Raw genomic sequence first — 15,162 nt, 5'->3', positions numbered from 1 at the left:
CGGTTCTCAAGATTAGAACCTGCCGCTCTTTTCACCACGCTGGCTCGCAGAAGTAGAATGATAGACCCTGCTTTTCTTTGCCTTAAGGAAGAAGAAGAAGATGATGATATTGGATTTATATCCCGTCGTATACTCTGAATCTCAGTCTCAGAGCGGTTCACAATCTCCTTTACCTTCCTCCCCACACAACGGACACTCTGCGAGGTAGGTGAGGCTGAGAGAGCTCTCCCAGAAGCTGCCCTTTTGAGGACAGCTCTGTGAGAGCTCTAGCTCCCCACACAACGGACACTCTGCGAGGTAGGTGAGGCTGAGAGAGCTCTCCCAGAAGCTGCCCTTTTGAGGACAGCTCTGTGAGAGCTCTAGCTCCCCACACAACGGACACTCTGCGAGGTAGGTGAGGCTGAGAGAGCTCTTCCAGAAGCTGCCCTTTCGAGGGCAGCTCTGCGAGAGCTCTAGCTCCCCACACAACAGACACTCTGCGAGGTAGGTGAGGCTGAGAGAGCTCTCCCAGAAGCTGCCCTTTCAAGGACAGCCCTGCGAGAGCTCTAGCTGACCCAAGGCCATTTCAGCAGCTGCGAGTGGAGGAATGGGGGAATCAAACCTGGTTCTCCTGGATAAGAGTCCACACACTTAACCGCTACACCAAACTGGCTCAGAGGGGCTTCCCTTCCCTTCCCTCTTCCCACAACAGGCGCCTTGGGGCTGAGGAAGTTCTGAGAGGAACAGTGACTTGCTCATGGTTGTCCAGCAGGCTGCACGAGGAGGAGGAGGAATGGGAAATCGAACCCAGTTCTCCAGATGAGAGTCTGCAGCTCTTAACCACCGACTGAGCGCCCATCCAGTTGGGCATTCACTGCGGAGGGGCTGTGGCTCATTGGCAGAGCATCTGCTTGGCATGTACGTAGATGGTCCCAGGTTCCAATCCTGGGCATCTCTAGTTAAAGGATCAAGACACCGGAGACCCTGGAGGAGAGCCACTGCCAGTCTGAGAAGACAATCCCGGAATCAATCAGCCAAGGATCTGATTCCGTGTAAGGAGGGTTTACTCTTTCTTTCACAGAAGCAATTCAAAGGCTCTGGACCGGGGTGGTCAAACTGTGTAGCTTTTACACAGTTTTATGTGACTCTTGACGCCTCGCCGCCCTGTCAGCCAGCTCAGAGAAGGCATGTCTGTCTTTAAATCGCTTCTCCGAGCCAAGCAAGCCAGTGGCTTGGAGAAGGCATTTAAAGTTGCTTTATGAACATATTTGAGCCTATGAAGCTGCCTTCATACTCTCCTGGCTCCGTCAAAGTCAGTCTCGTCTACTCAGACTGGCACTGGCTCTCCGGGGTCTCAAGCTGAGGTTTTTCACGCCTGGACCCTTTTTTGGAGATGCCAGGGATTGAACCTGGGACCTTCTGCTTACAAAGCAGATGCTCTGCCACTGAGCCACCATCCATCCCCTGCTCTCCAGGGTCTCAAGCTGAGGTTTTTCACACCTACTTGCCTCGACCCTTTTGAGTTGGAGATGCCGGAGATTGAACCTGGGACCTTCTGCTTCCCAAGCAGATGCTCTACCACTGAGCCACCGTCCCTCCCCTGCTCTCCAGGGTCTCAAGCTGAGGTTTTTCACACCTACTTGCCTGGACCCTTTTTAGCTGGAGATGCCGGGGATTGAACCTGGGACCTTCTGCTTACCAAGCAGATGCTCTACCACTGAGCCACCGTCCCTCCCCTGCTCTCCAGGGTCTCAAGCTGAGGTTTTTCACACCTATTTGCCTGGACTCTTTTTAATTGGAGATGCCGGGTATTGAACCTGGGACCTCCTGCTTACCAAGCAGATGCTTCATCACTGAGCCACTGTCCCTCCCCTGCTCTCCAGGGTCTCAAGCGGAGGTTTTTCACGCCTTCTTATCTGGGCCCTTTTTAGCTGGAGATGCCGGGAATTGAACCTGGGACCTCCTGCTTACCAAGCAGATGCTCTACCACTGCGCCACAGCCCCTCCCCTGCTCTCCAGGGTCTCAAGTTGAGGTTTTTCATGCCTACTTGCCTGGACCCTTTTTAGCTGGAGATGCCGGGGATTGAACCTGAGACCTTCTGCTTACCAAGCAGATACTCTACCACTGAACCACCGTCACTCCCCTGCTCTCCAGGGTCTCAAGCTGAGGTTTTTCACACCTATTTGCCTGGACCCTTTTTAGTTGGAGATGCCGGGTATTGAACCTGGGACCTCCTGCTTACCAAGCAGATGCTTCATCACTGAGCCACTGTCCCTCCCTTGCTCTCCAGGGTCTCAAGCGGAGGTTTTTCACACCTACTTACCTGGACCCTTTTTAGCTGGAGATGCCGGGTATTGAACCTGGGACCTTCTGCTTACCAAGCAGATGCTCCACCACTGAGCCACCATCCCTTCCCTGCTCTCCAGGGTCTCAAGCGGAGGTTTTTCACACCTACTTACCTGGACCCTTTTTAGCTGGAGATGCCGGGGATTGAACCTGGGACCTCCTGCTTACCAAGCAGATGCTCTACCACTGCGCCACAGCCCCTCCCCTGCTCTCCAGGGTCTCAAGCGGAGGTTTTTCATACCTACTTGCCTGGAACCTGTTTAGTTGGAGATACCAGGGATTGAACCTGGGACCTCCTGCTTACCAAGCAGATGCTTGACCACTGAGCCACCACCCCTCCCCTGCTCTTCTGGGTCTCAAGCTGAGGTTTTTCATGCCTATTTGCCTGGCCCCTTTTGAGTTGGAGATGCCGGGGATTGAGCCTGGGACCTTTTGCTTACCAAGCAGATGCTCTACCACTGAGCCATGGTCCCTACCCTGCTCTCCACGGTCTCAAGCTGAGGTTTTTCATACCTACTTGCCTGGAACCTGTTTAGTTGGAGATGTCGGGGATTGAACCTGGGACCTCCTGCTTGATGAAGATGCTTGACCACTGAGCCACAGCCCCTCCCCACTGTCCCTTTCCACCTCCACTCTCTCCCCCATTTTCCTTCTTTCTTTCCTGCTCTCAGACATTTGACATTCACATCCTGCGGCTCTCAAACATCTTCTGCGTGGCTCTTACATTAAGCAAGTTTGGTCACCCCTGCTGGGCACTCTACAGCAGGGGTCCAGCGCCAAAGTCCCCCCCCCCCGGCCAACAGCCACTGTATGTCTTCCGAATGTGGCCACTCTGTTTAATACATCTCCATCCTGCCCTCTAAGGAACTCAAAGAAGGATAGCACGTGTTTTCCTACACCGTTCAGCCTCAGAACAACGCTGTGAGGTAGACTGGGCTCAGCAAGAAAACCAGTCGCCTCTGGTGGTCACCTTCAAGCAGCATTAGTGTGAGCTAGCTCACAGTTTTTTAGCCTCTGGCTCACACCTTAGCTCAGGAAAAACGGATGCAGCAGCTCACAACTTTGATGCCAGTAGCTTACGGTGTAGAATTTTTGCTCACAAGATCCCACAGCGTAGAGGCAGAGTTAGCGTGAGCTAGCTCGCAGGTTTTTAGCCTCCAGCCTCCTTTTTGTCTTAGCTCAGGACGGATGACCCCAGAGCGCACTAATTGATGCAGCAGCTCACAACTTTAACGCCCAGTAGCTTGCGAAGTACAATTTTTTGCTCACAGGACTCTGCAGCTTAGAGGGAACATTGGTGGTCGCATAGGAAGTGTTGGGGCGAGTCGAAATTTGAACGTGGGTCTTCCCAGGTCTAACTCCCACTACCCCATCTTGGCTTATACTTGCAGTGTAATCCCAATAACGATTTCTTGGGAATCAACAGTACTGGTTCTGAGCATCAATTTCCCTTTCCCCCTTTTAAGGCGGGATAAATTAGCAGTCGTCTTGCGGCGGTGAGTTCCACATGTTAATTATGCATTTTATAAAGCAGCACGGTTTCCCCTGCCCCGTCCTAAATATACAGCCCACATTACCTTCACCGGTCAATCCCTAACCTAGTATTTTGAAAATTCCTCTCTATGCAGACTGTTATAGATCCCTTTTACTAAACTCCCTCCCCTTAGTTTCCTCTAACGGCTTCGATCCCTTAGTCTTTCTTCTTAGGAAAGATGCTCCAACCTCCCGCTTTTGAGAAAGGACAGTGAATGTTGTATTCCCCCCTCCCTCTCCACTCTAGGTCTCTCCTGGACACCCACAGGGGTTGAGTTTCCAGATCCAAGCTGGGAAACCCCCAGAGATTTAGGGGTTGGAGGCTGGGGAGGACAGAGACCTCAGTGGGGCACAATGCCCCCTAAGTGGCTCAGGGGAGGGACGGTGGCTCAGTGGTAGAGCATCTGCTTGGGAAGCAGAAGGTCCCAGGTTCAATCCCTGGCATCTCCAAAAAAGGGTCCAGGCAAATAGGTGTGAAAAACCTCAGCATGAGACCCTGGAGAGACGCTGCCAGTCTGAGAAGACAATACTGACTTTGATGGACCAGGGGTCTGATTCAGTATAAGGCAGCTTCATATGTTCATATGTTCATATGTTCAAGTCTACCCTCCAAAGCACCCATTTTCTCCAGGAGAACTAATCTCTGTAGTCTGGAGAGGATCTGTACTGCTACCTAGGGGATCCCCAGGTCCCATCCGGAGGCTGGCGTCCCTACTTCCCTGGCATCCCCAGCAAGCACCCTGCATCCTGACGTGCGCCCAAACCCGCAACGCTCCATTCAGACGTGCGCAAAGCTCGAGTCACACGTGCGCCCAACCCGCTCCGCTTAGACGCGCGCCCGACCCGCAGCCCTCCAGCCAGACGCGCGCCCGGCCCGCGACGCTCCTCCCAAACGTGCTCTCGACCCGCGACGTTCCCTTCAGACGTGCGCGGCGCGCCCGGCCTGCAAAGCCGGAGTCCCGCAGCACTCCGCCTAGACGCGCGCCCGACCCTCCTCCCTCGATCCGGACGCGCGTCCGTCCGACCCGCCAGGCTCCTCCCAAACGCGCGCTCGACTCGCAGGGCGCCATCCAGACGTGCGCCCCAGCCGCGACGCGGAGACCGACCTGGGGAAAACTCCCCTTCCCTGCTGCCCAAAGGGAGAAAAGCGCGCGCGGGACGGACGGCAAAGCAGCCCAACGCCGCCCCGCCAGACACGCGTGTGCCCGCCCCGCGTCCCCACGTGCAAGGCCGCGCGCTCACCTCTCCGGGCGCTCCCGCCGCCGCTGCCCCCAGCCCCGCCGGCCGAGGCGTTTTATCGGCTCCGGCTAGCCGCCTCCGCAAGGGGAAGCCCCGGATCCGGCGAGGGAGGCGGCCTCGGAGGAGGCTCCGGCGTCGAGCACGGGAGGGAGGCCGCCCAAAGCCCCCAGCCGCGCCGCCTCCGCGCCCGCCCAGCCCGGGGAAGCCGCCGCACAAGCGCCGCCTCTCCAATGGCGCAGCTGGGGCAAAGGCGCGCCGCCACCTCGCCTTGGCTTGGCTTGTTCCCAGCGGCCGCCAGGCGGAGGAGAGGAGGGTTGCCCAGTGCAATTCAAGAAATATCTGGGGACTTTGGGCTTGGAGCCAGGAGACATTAAAGGTGGAGCCAAGATCAAGGCTGGGACAAGCATCATTGAACTCCAAAGGGAGTTGTGGCCATCACATTTAAAGGGACGGCACACCTTTTCAATGCCTTCCTTCCTTAGGAAAGAATTCTTTTGGGGCTCATAGAATTGGACCAATCGTTTTGAAACTTGGGGGGTATTTTGGGGAGAGGCACTAGATGCTATACTGAAAAGTTGGTGCCTCTACTCCAAACAACAGTCCCCTCCCCCCAGAGCCCCAGATACCCGCGGATCAATTCTCCATGATTTTCTACGGGAATAAATCTCCATAGGGAATAACAGAGTTCCCAGCAGACATTTCCCTCCCCTCCCCCCGCTTTCTGATGACCCTGAAGCGGGGGGAGGGTCTCCAAACCAGGGGATCCCCTGCCCCCACCTGGGGATTGGCAACCCTAGAGGAGAGAGTGGCCCGCCTCGCTCGCTGGCTGCACAGAAGGGGGAGGCGGATGCGCGACCCGGCAGGGCCTTTGGCACCCTAGGCGGCGCCCCCGTCGGCCAGGCCAAAACCCCAGCGAGGAGCTGCCTGGAGGGGAGGTGGTCTCTGCGCCCGGCGGGGTGCTGCGAGCAAGGAAGGCCGCGTGTGCCCGGCTGGAGCGCGCTTCTCCCCCAGAAGGGGCATTTGCACGTGGCATTCACTGCCGCGGGAGGGGGCGGCGGCTGCCTGCATAGCCAGCTTCGAGAAGAGATTGCACGAACGTCTTGGAGCGGAGGTCCATCAATGGCTCTGAGCCACAGCGTATTGTTGGAACTCTCTGTCTGGGGCAAGCGATGCTCTGTATTCTTGGTGCTTGAGGCGGGGTGGGGCACAGTGAGAGGGCTTCTGATGTCCTGGACCCACTGGTGGACCTCTTGATGGCACTTGAGTTTTTGGGGCACTGTGTGACACAGAGCGTTGGACTGGAGGGGCCATTGGCCTGATCCAACATGGCTTCTCTTATGTTCTTATGGGCCATTGGCCTGACCAACATGGCTTGTCTTATGTTCTTATGGGTCATTGGCCTAATCCAACATGGCTTGTCTTATGTTCTTATGGGCCATTGGCCTGATCCAACATGGCTTCTCTTATGTTCTTATGTCTGGAGCAGAGATGCTCTGTATTCTTGGTGCTTGGGGGGGGGACAACAGTATGAGGGCTTCTGGTGTCCTGGGCCCACTGATGGACCTCCTGATGGCACCTGGGTTTTTTGGCCACTGTGTGACACAGAGTGTTGGACTGGAGGGGCCATTGGCCTGATCCAACATGGCTTCTCTTCTGTTCTTATGGGCCATTGGCCTAATCCAACATAGCTTCTCTTCTGTTCTTATGGGCCATTGGCCTGATCCAACATGGCTTCTCTTATGTTGTTATGGGTCCTTGGCCTAATCCAACATGGTTTGTCCTATGTTCTTATGGGCCATTGGCCTAATCCAGCATGGCTTGTCTTATGTTCTTATGGGCCATTGGCCTGATCCAACATGGCTTCTCTTATGTTCTTATGTCTGGGGCAGAGATGGTCTGTATTCTTGGATCTTGGGGGGCACAGTGGGAGGGCTTCTGGTGTCCTGGCCCCACTGATGGGCCTCTTGATGGCACCTGGACTTTTTTGGCCACTGTACGACATTGGATGGGCCACTGGAGCAGAAGTCCATCAGTGATTATTAGCTACAGGATATCAATGGAACTCTCTGTCTAGGGCAGTGATGCTCTGTATTCTTGGTGCTTGGAGAGGGGGAAAAAGCAAATGCAATTTTGGGCTGTATCAACAGAAGTCTAGTGTCCAGATCACGTGATGTGATGGTATCGCTTTACTCTGGTCTGATAAGACCTCACCTGGATTATTGTGTTCAGTTTTGGGCATCACATTTTTAGAAGGATATAGACAAGCTGGAACGGGTCCACAGGAAGGTGACGAAGATGGTGATTCAGTGGAAGAGGCTTCCTCGGGAGGTGGTGGGCTCTCCTTCCTTGGAGGTTTTTAAACAGGCTAGATGGCCATCTGACAGCAATGAAGATCCTGTGAATTTAGAGGGAGATGTTTGTGAGTTTCCTGCATTGTGCAGGGGGTTGGACTAGATGACCCTTCAGGTCCCTTCCAACTCTATGATTCTTTGTGGGCTCTCTGGCATGATGCCCTGCTGAGTTTTCGTCCATCCCCACACTCCACCCTTTCAAACCTCTGGGAGTTTCTCAATGCAGAGTTGGCAGCCCATGGAGGCAGGGAGAAAAAGTACAACTGACTATTGGAAAAGGGATGGAGTGGCTACATGGCATCTTCCCATTCAACCCCCTGATGATAGAGGTGCCAACTCCAGCGTTGGGAAATTCCTGGAGATTTGGGGTTGGCACCTGGGGAATAGCAGCGTAGAATCTTAGAGTTGGGAAGGGACCTCTAGGGTCATCTAGTCCAACCCCCTGCACAATGCAGGGAACTCACAAACCCCTCCCCCTAAATTCACAGGATCCTCATTACTGTCAGATGGCCATCCAGCCTCTGTTGAAAAACCTCCAAGGAAGGAGAGCCCACAACCTCCCAAGAAGGAAGCCTGTTCCACTGAGGAACTGCTCTAACGGTCGGGGGGTTCTTCCTAATGTTGAGCTGGAAACATTTTTGATTTAATTTCAACCCATTGATTCTGGGCCACAGAAAACAATTCCACACCATCCTCTATAGGTCAGCCCTTCAAGTACTTAGAATCCTAGAGTTGGAAGGGACCTCCAGGGTCATCTAGTCCAACCCCCTGCACAATGCAGGAAACTCACAAACATCTCCCCCTAAATTCACAGGATCTTCATTGCTGTCAGATGGCCATCTAGCCTCTGCTTAAAAACCTCCAAGGAAGGAGAGCCCACCACTTCCCAAGGAGGAAACTTGTTCCACTGAGGAACCGCTCTAAACTCACAAATACCTCCCCCTAAATTCAAAGGATCTTCATTGCTGTCAGGTGGCCATCTAGCCTCTGTTTAAAAACCTCCAAGGAAGGAGAGCCCACCACCTCCTGAGGAGGAAGCCTGTTCCACCGAGGAACCGCTCTAAACTCACAAATACCTCCCCCTACATTCACAGGATCCTCATTACTGTCAGATGGCCAGCTAGCCTCTCTGTTTCAAAACCTCCAAGGAAGGAGAGCCCACCACCTCCCAAGGAGGAAGCCCGTTTCACTGAGGAACCGTTATAACGGTCAGGAAATTCTTCCTAATGTTGAGCCGGAAACTCTCTTGATTTCATTTCAACCCGTTGGTTCTGGTCCTACCTTCTGGGGCCACAGAAAACAATTCCACACCATCTTCTATACGACAGCTCTTCAAGTACCTGAAGATGGTGATCCTATCACCTCTCAGCCACCTCCTCTCCAGGCTAAACACCCCCAGCTCCTTCAACCTTTCCTCATAGGACGTGGTCTCCAGACCCCTCACCATCTTCATCACCCTCCTCTGGACCCGTTCCAGCTTGTCTATATCCTTCTTAAAATGTCATGCCCAAATGTATGCAGAGGTTGCTCAAATCAATTTCCAAACGATTTCAATAAAATGTGTGATTGCAATAAAAGAGGCCAACGCCATGCTGGGAATTATTAGGAAGGGAATTGAAAACAAATCAGCCAGTATCATAATGCCCCTGTATAAATCAATGGTGTGATCATTTGGAATACTGTGTGCAATTCTGGTCACCGCACCTCAAAAAGGATATTATAGCATTGGAAAAAGCCCAGAAAAGGGCAACTAGAATGTTTAAAGGGTTGGAACACTTTCCCTATGAAGAAAGGTTAAAACGCTTGGGGCTCTTTAGCTTGGAGAAACGTCGACTGCAAGGTGACATGATAGAGGTTTACAAGATGATGCATGGGATGGAGAAAGTAGAGAAAGAAGTCCTTTTCTCCCTTTCTCACAATACAAGAACTCGTGGGCATTCAATGAAATTGCTGAGCAATCAGGTTAAAACGGATAGAAGGAAGTATTTCTTCACCCAAAGGGTTATTAACATGTGGAATTCATGAAATTGCTGAGCAGTCAGGTTAAAACGGATAAAAGGAAGTATTTCTTCACCCAAAGGGTGATTAACATGTGGAATTCACTGTCACAGGAGGTGGCGGCGGCTATAAGCATAGCCAGCTTTAAGATGGAGCAGAGGTCCATCGGTGGCTATTAGCCACAGTATATATAGTTCCTATAAGATCAGTATAGGGAAAAGTCAGGGAGTTATATATATGTGTGTGTGTGTGTGTGTATACACACATATACATATATTGGCCACTGTGTGACAGAGTGTTGGACTGGAGGGGCCATTGGCCTGATCCAACAGGGCTTCTCTTATGTTCTTATGTGACACAGAGTGTTGGACTGGAGGGGCCACTGGCCTGATCCAACATGGCTTCTTTTATGTTCTTATGGGACACAGAGTGTTGGACTGGATGGGCCACTGGCCTGATCCAACAGGGGTTCCCTTATGTTCTTATGTGACACAGAGTGTTGGACTGGAGGGGTCATTGGCCTGATCCAACAGGGCTTCTCTTATGTTCTAATGAGTACATGTGTCTTTACCATTGGAATAATTATTGCAGAAGGCATCTTTATTGAAATTTTTTTTGAGTACTTGATATTGGACAAGAGGTACTTCATACACGGAGCTGTTGCTTTTCTTCCAGCCCTAACTGCCACGCCGGTAAGCACGGGGGAGGAAGGAAAGTAGCACCCTTTTACTATTCTGTTATTTCATGGGTTGAAGTTCGAATGGTTTTGGTCCGTTTCGTTTTATCTGATGAAGTGTGCAAGCATGTGAAAGTTTATACCTGGAATATAGCTTTGTTAGTGTTAAAGGGCCTGCTGGACTCTGACTTGATTCTACATCCTCTCAGTCTTCGAAGCCAGGCTTTGAATAGCATGCGCTGGGGTTGCAACGTTCTTGATCGGGTGGCCAAACTTGCTTAGCGCAAGAACAGCATAGAATAAACGTCAGATGTTGAGAGCTTCGCAACATGAACACATATCACACGCATGACTTCATTAAAACTCTTTGTGCTTTCTTTGCACAGAAAGATAAAATACATACGTATGCCCCTTTACAACGTGACCATGCTAGAAGGAGGCTTTAAAAACAAAACAAAACCTGGGAATAACAGTCCCCATAAGATCAGTATAGGGAAAAGTCAGGGAGTTATTTTTTTGGCACCAGTGGGAGAAGGAAACACACATGCACTATATAAATTGCTGACCACTGTTTGCATCGTTATGCATCTCTCTTTGCCTTGACACCAAGGTTAGTCAGTACAGCTCCTGCAAGAGCTATGAAACTAAGGGGGAACCCTGCGCTGCCCTCTTTAATTCTGTCCCTCCTTTCAGTGACTCCCTTGCCTCTTGCACTCTCTTTCCCCATTCTAGGTCTCCAAGCAACCTCTGCAGTGGAGGAGAAAAGCTTACAAGCCTGCCTATTTCTCCCTCCTTCTCCACTTCACACTTGGCAGAAATAGTTGCCTACCCATGGGTCAGTGCCCAGAGACTGACTGAGGTTCATAAGAACATAAGAGAAGCCATGTTGGATCAGGCCAATGGCCCATCCAGTCCAACATTCACAGGAGATCCAATCAGTCAGTCCTCAAGGAAATCAACCTTGACTGTTCCCTGGAAGGTCAGATGCTGAAGCTCCAATACTTTGGCCACCAAATGAGAAAGGAGCACTCCCTGGAGAAGGCCCTAATGCTGGAAAAGACAGAAGGCAAAAGAAGAAGGGGATGGCAAAGGAGGAGATGGTAAGACCAGGAGTGCCAAACATGTGGCCAAGGGGCCGAATCAGGCCCTCGGACGGCTCTTATCAGACCCCCGAGCAACTGGCTGTCATCTGCTTCCTTCTCCCTCTCTCTTGCTCCCTTCTGCATCACAGCTTGCTTTGCCAGGCTTGCTCAATTGCACAGGAACTACAGAGCAAAGACTTGATTTTCTTCATTGGCTTGGGGCTCCTCTCTTGGGGAGAGCTTGCTTTGCCTGGCTCTCTCAATTGCACAGCAGAGCTACTGAGCCAAGTCTTTTTTCCCCTTCTATTGGCTGAGGCTCCTCCCCCTTCTGGTCCCCTGGAGCCAGAGCTTCCTTTGACCAGTTCCCTGGATCCCATGGTACAAAGAGCAATGAATGCTAACGTTTTAAGCAGGTTTTTAAATAAATAAATCTTTAATTGCATTTGTCTGTGTTCTTTATAAAGTTTATATCTCTGCTAAGTGATCTTAAATAGCTACATGCACAACTCGGTCCAGCGAGGTCTGCTTTATGTCAGATCCAGCCCCCATAGCAACTGAGTTCATCATCCCTGGGTTAGACAGCGTTAGTGATGAAATGAGCATGAATTTGAGCAAACTTAGGAGGACTGTGATGTGGTCCATGGGGTCAAACTCGACTGTGCGGCTGAACGACAACAATAGTTTATTGGATTTCTTTTTTTTATTAGTTTGTTTTTCCTTCTGGCAAAGCTGCAGAAGGAGTCTGAAGTAAATAGAACTGTTAGTCATCCGGTGCTGGCGGATTTACTAGAGAACAGAAACCTACCGAAACCAGCAGGGTTTCCTTCTGAGTTAAGCGGGATGCTGGTAAGACCCACTTGGCAACAACCCTAAATGTTTGTTTGTTAACCTTTTAAAATATCCCCACCCGCTTTTGTACGGAGCACCATCAAGTGCGCAGGCAAGCGTGATTCTTAGATCATGAACGCTCCCTTATAAAAAGAAACATTAAGCAATCGTGAAAGCAAATGATTAGGCAATACCCATTAGTCATTATTGTAATGTAGTGATTAGTTTTTTGACTATAACAAGGGAGATCAGGGTTCAGACAGTGGCAAGACAGTGGCCAGAATCATCATTTTAATGATACAAACTGATATTACTGTTTTGTTCTCTATGTACATTATTCCTCACTGCATACCATGTGTATTCTATAATTTTTTTCAATAATCAATAAACTTAATTTAAAAAAAAAAAGAAATGTAATGCCGGTAGCGGAGATATAGACTTTATAAAAAACATAGACAAACACAATTAAAGCTTTTTTAAAAACTTAAAATAAAACATGCTTAAAAGTTTAGCACTCTTGCAGTATTTTGTTTATTTAACAGTTTCCGATAACAGACACCTCTTGAGATTTACAAACACCAGCACAATTTTAACAGAAAGGAAGAAGGCATTTTCATCCACCAATCTTGGTACCCAGCTCTGCAAAACACCCTACAGACTATAAATTGCAGAAAGTCTCAGAACAACCAGCAAATTCCACAGAACAATCAGCACAGTCAACAACCATCTTCCTTATCTTCAAACCCCTTCCAACCTTCCCAGCAATTAACACAAACAATGGTCACATTCAACAGCCAGTTTCCTTATCACTACCCTTCCAGGAAGCCCCGCCAAACAATGGGCACATCCACAAACCAATTGCCCTTTCATCACACCCCCTCAAGCCTAGAAATAGCAGCTCTCCAGCAGCCCTGGCCCCACTCAATGCACAGCAGCCAAGAAGGTCTGAGCGCCTGCTCCGGCTGCAACGCCACTGAGGATGTTCTCCGCAGCTGAGAACGAAACGTCTGGAAGGAAAACTTTCTCCAGTAGAACACGGCACTTGATCCCGAAAGACTCTACAAACCCTAAAGACACCTCTTGCTCTGAATTATTGCATCGAAATCTGGAGACAATGTCTGTGCTGTAGCAATCTTGAGTATGCTGTTCAGGTGTTTTCAGGTGTATGTCTGCAAACCTACTTTTGATTTATTCATGTATTACTGGAATCTATAACTAGGGAGATCAGGGTTCAGACTCCTGTCTCTGCTAGACAGTGGCCAGAATAATTTTTACGATCCCCCCCATCAACACTCTAGACCTGGGCACAAGCGAATCCATTCCAGCAGAGATTTTTCTTTATATGTGAGTTGAGTAATTCTCCTGTTACATTCCATTCATCTATTTGCTTGTCTCCTGGAGGCTGATGGTTCACAAGAAATGGACCCTTCATGTTTTTACTGTTGCTAAAAGACTTAAATTACAACACTGCAGAGATCAAGTGTTATTGGATGTATCGCCGGATGTGTGGGTGGCAACCAAGATCAAGTTTGAGCCAGTTTGGTGTAGTGGTTAAGTGTGCGGATGCTTATCTGGGAGAACCAGGTTTGATTCCCCACTCCTCCACTTGCAGCTGCTGGAATGGCCTTGGGTCAGCCATAGCTTTCACAAGAGTTGTCCTTGAAAGGGCAGTTTCTGTCACTTAGCCCCATCCACCTCACAGGGTGTCTGTTGTGGGGGAAGAAGATAAAGGAGATTGTAAGCCACTCTGAGTCTCTGATTCAGAGAGAAGGGCGGGGTATAAATCTGCAATTCTACTTCTTCATTTGTGCAGTGCGTGTAAAATGCCATCAAGTTGTTTGTGACTTGATGTTAATGTCCTCCAATGTCCTATAATTAACAGCCATTTTGGGGTCTTGCAAACTGAGGGCTGTGATTTAGAAAGGTAAAGGTTTCCTTTACCTTTCTAAATCACCGGGTTGTTACCAACCCACGGGGTGACGTCCCATCAGGACGTTTTCTTGGCAGACTTTTACAGGGTGGTTTGCCCTCGCCTTCCGCAGTCATCTACACTCCCCCCACCCCAGCAAGCTGGATACTCATTTTACCAACCTCGGAAGGATGGAAGGCTGAGTCAACCTGGAGCTGGTGACCCGATCCCAGCTTCCGTTGGGATCAAACGCAGGTCACCTAGTACAACCCCTTGCAAAATGCAGGAAATTCACAAATACTCCTGCTCCATGCCCAGAAGATGGCAAAACCTCCAGGATCCTTGGCCAAATTGGCCTGGAGAAAAATTGCTGACTGGCCCCACAGTGGCAGACAGCATTCCCCTGGGTGAGTAAGAAGGGACCACGAGAACTTAGCACTGATGCAACCCTTCCTGCTCTCCTTCTCATGATCTGCCTAATTCACATCATCGTCGTCAGGTGGCCTTCCAGCCTCTGTTTAAAAACCTCCAAGGAAGGAGAGCCCCATATCTCTCCAGGAAGCCTGTTCCACGGAGAAACCCCGCTGTCAGCAAGTTCTTAATGTTTCGCTGGAAGCTCTTTTGATTTATTTTCAACCCGTTGGTCTGGCCTAGCCTTCTGGGACAGCAGAAAAACAAGTCTGCGACATCCTGTCTAGGACAGCCTTTCAAGCACTTGAAGATGGGGATCGTGTCCATCTCTCGGTCATCTCTTCAAGGGTCCCAAGCTCAAGCACAGAGAACAGCTGCCTGTCTGCTCATTGAACGCTCAGTGTGGGTAAAGTGTGAGTCACGGCTGACCCATGGCAACTTTTTAGGGCTTTCGAGGCAAGAGTTGGTAAGAAGAGGTTGGCCATCGCCTGCCTCTGCGTAGCAACCGTGGACTCCCTTGGTGGTCTCCCATCCAAATACTAACCAGGCCCAACCCTCTTATTTTCGGAATTCTGGTGAGATCAGGCTATCCTGGGCCACCCAGGTCAGAGTATTGAAGAAGAAGAATTGCAGATTTATACCCCGCCCTTCTCTCTGAATCAGAGACTCAGAGCGGCTTACAGTCTCCTATATCTTCTCCCCCCACAACAGACACCCTGTGAGGTGGGTGGGGCTGAGAGGGCTCTCCCAGCAGCTGCCCTTTCAAGGACAGCTTATGCATGGGACGGAGAAAGTAGAGAAAGAAGTCC

The 15,162-nt window shown here is 50.6% G+C and overlaps 1 non-coding gene across 1 annotated transcript; it reads right to left on the bottom strand.

Moving 5' to 3' along the window:
• Window positions 1-1,367: 1,367 nt before the first annotated feature.
• TRNAT-UGU (transfer RNA threonine (anticodon UGU)) lies at window positions 1,368-1,444 on the bottom strand. The gene has a single exon. It is a non-coding gene; the product is annotated as a tRNA-Thr (tRNA).
• Window positions 1,445-15,162: the final 13,718 nt, after the last annotated feature.

The sequence above is a fragment of the Heteronotia binoei genome, chromosome 2 (genome assembly GCF_032191835.1).
Source record: "Heteronotia binoei isolate CCM8104 ecotype False Entrance Well chromosome 2, APGP_CSIRO_Hbin_v1, whole genome shotgun sequence".
Taxonomy (NCBI): Eukaryota; Metazoa; Chordata; class Lepidosauria; order Squamata; family Gekkonidae; genus Heteronotia; species Heteronotia binoei.
This window is presented reverse-complemented; position numbering and strand designations above follow the sequence as displayed.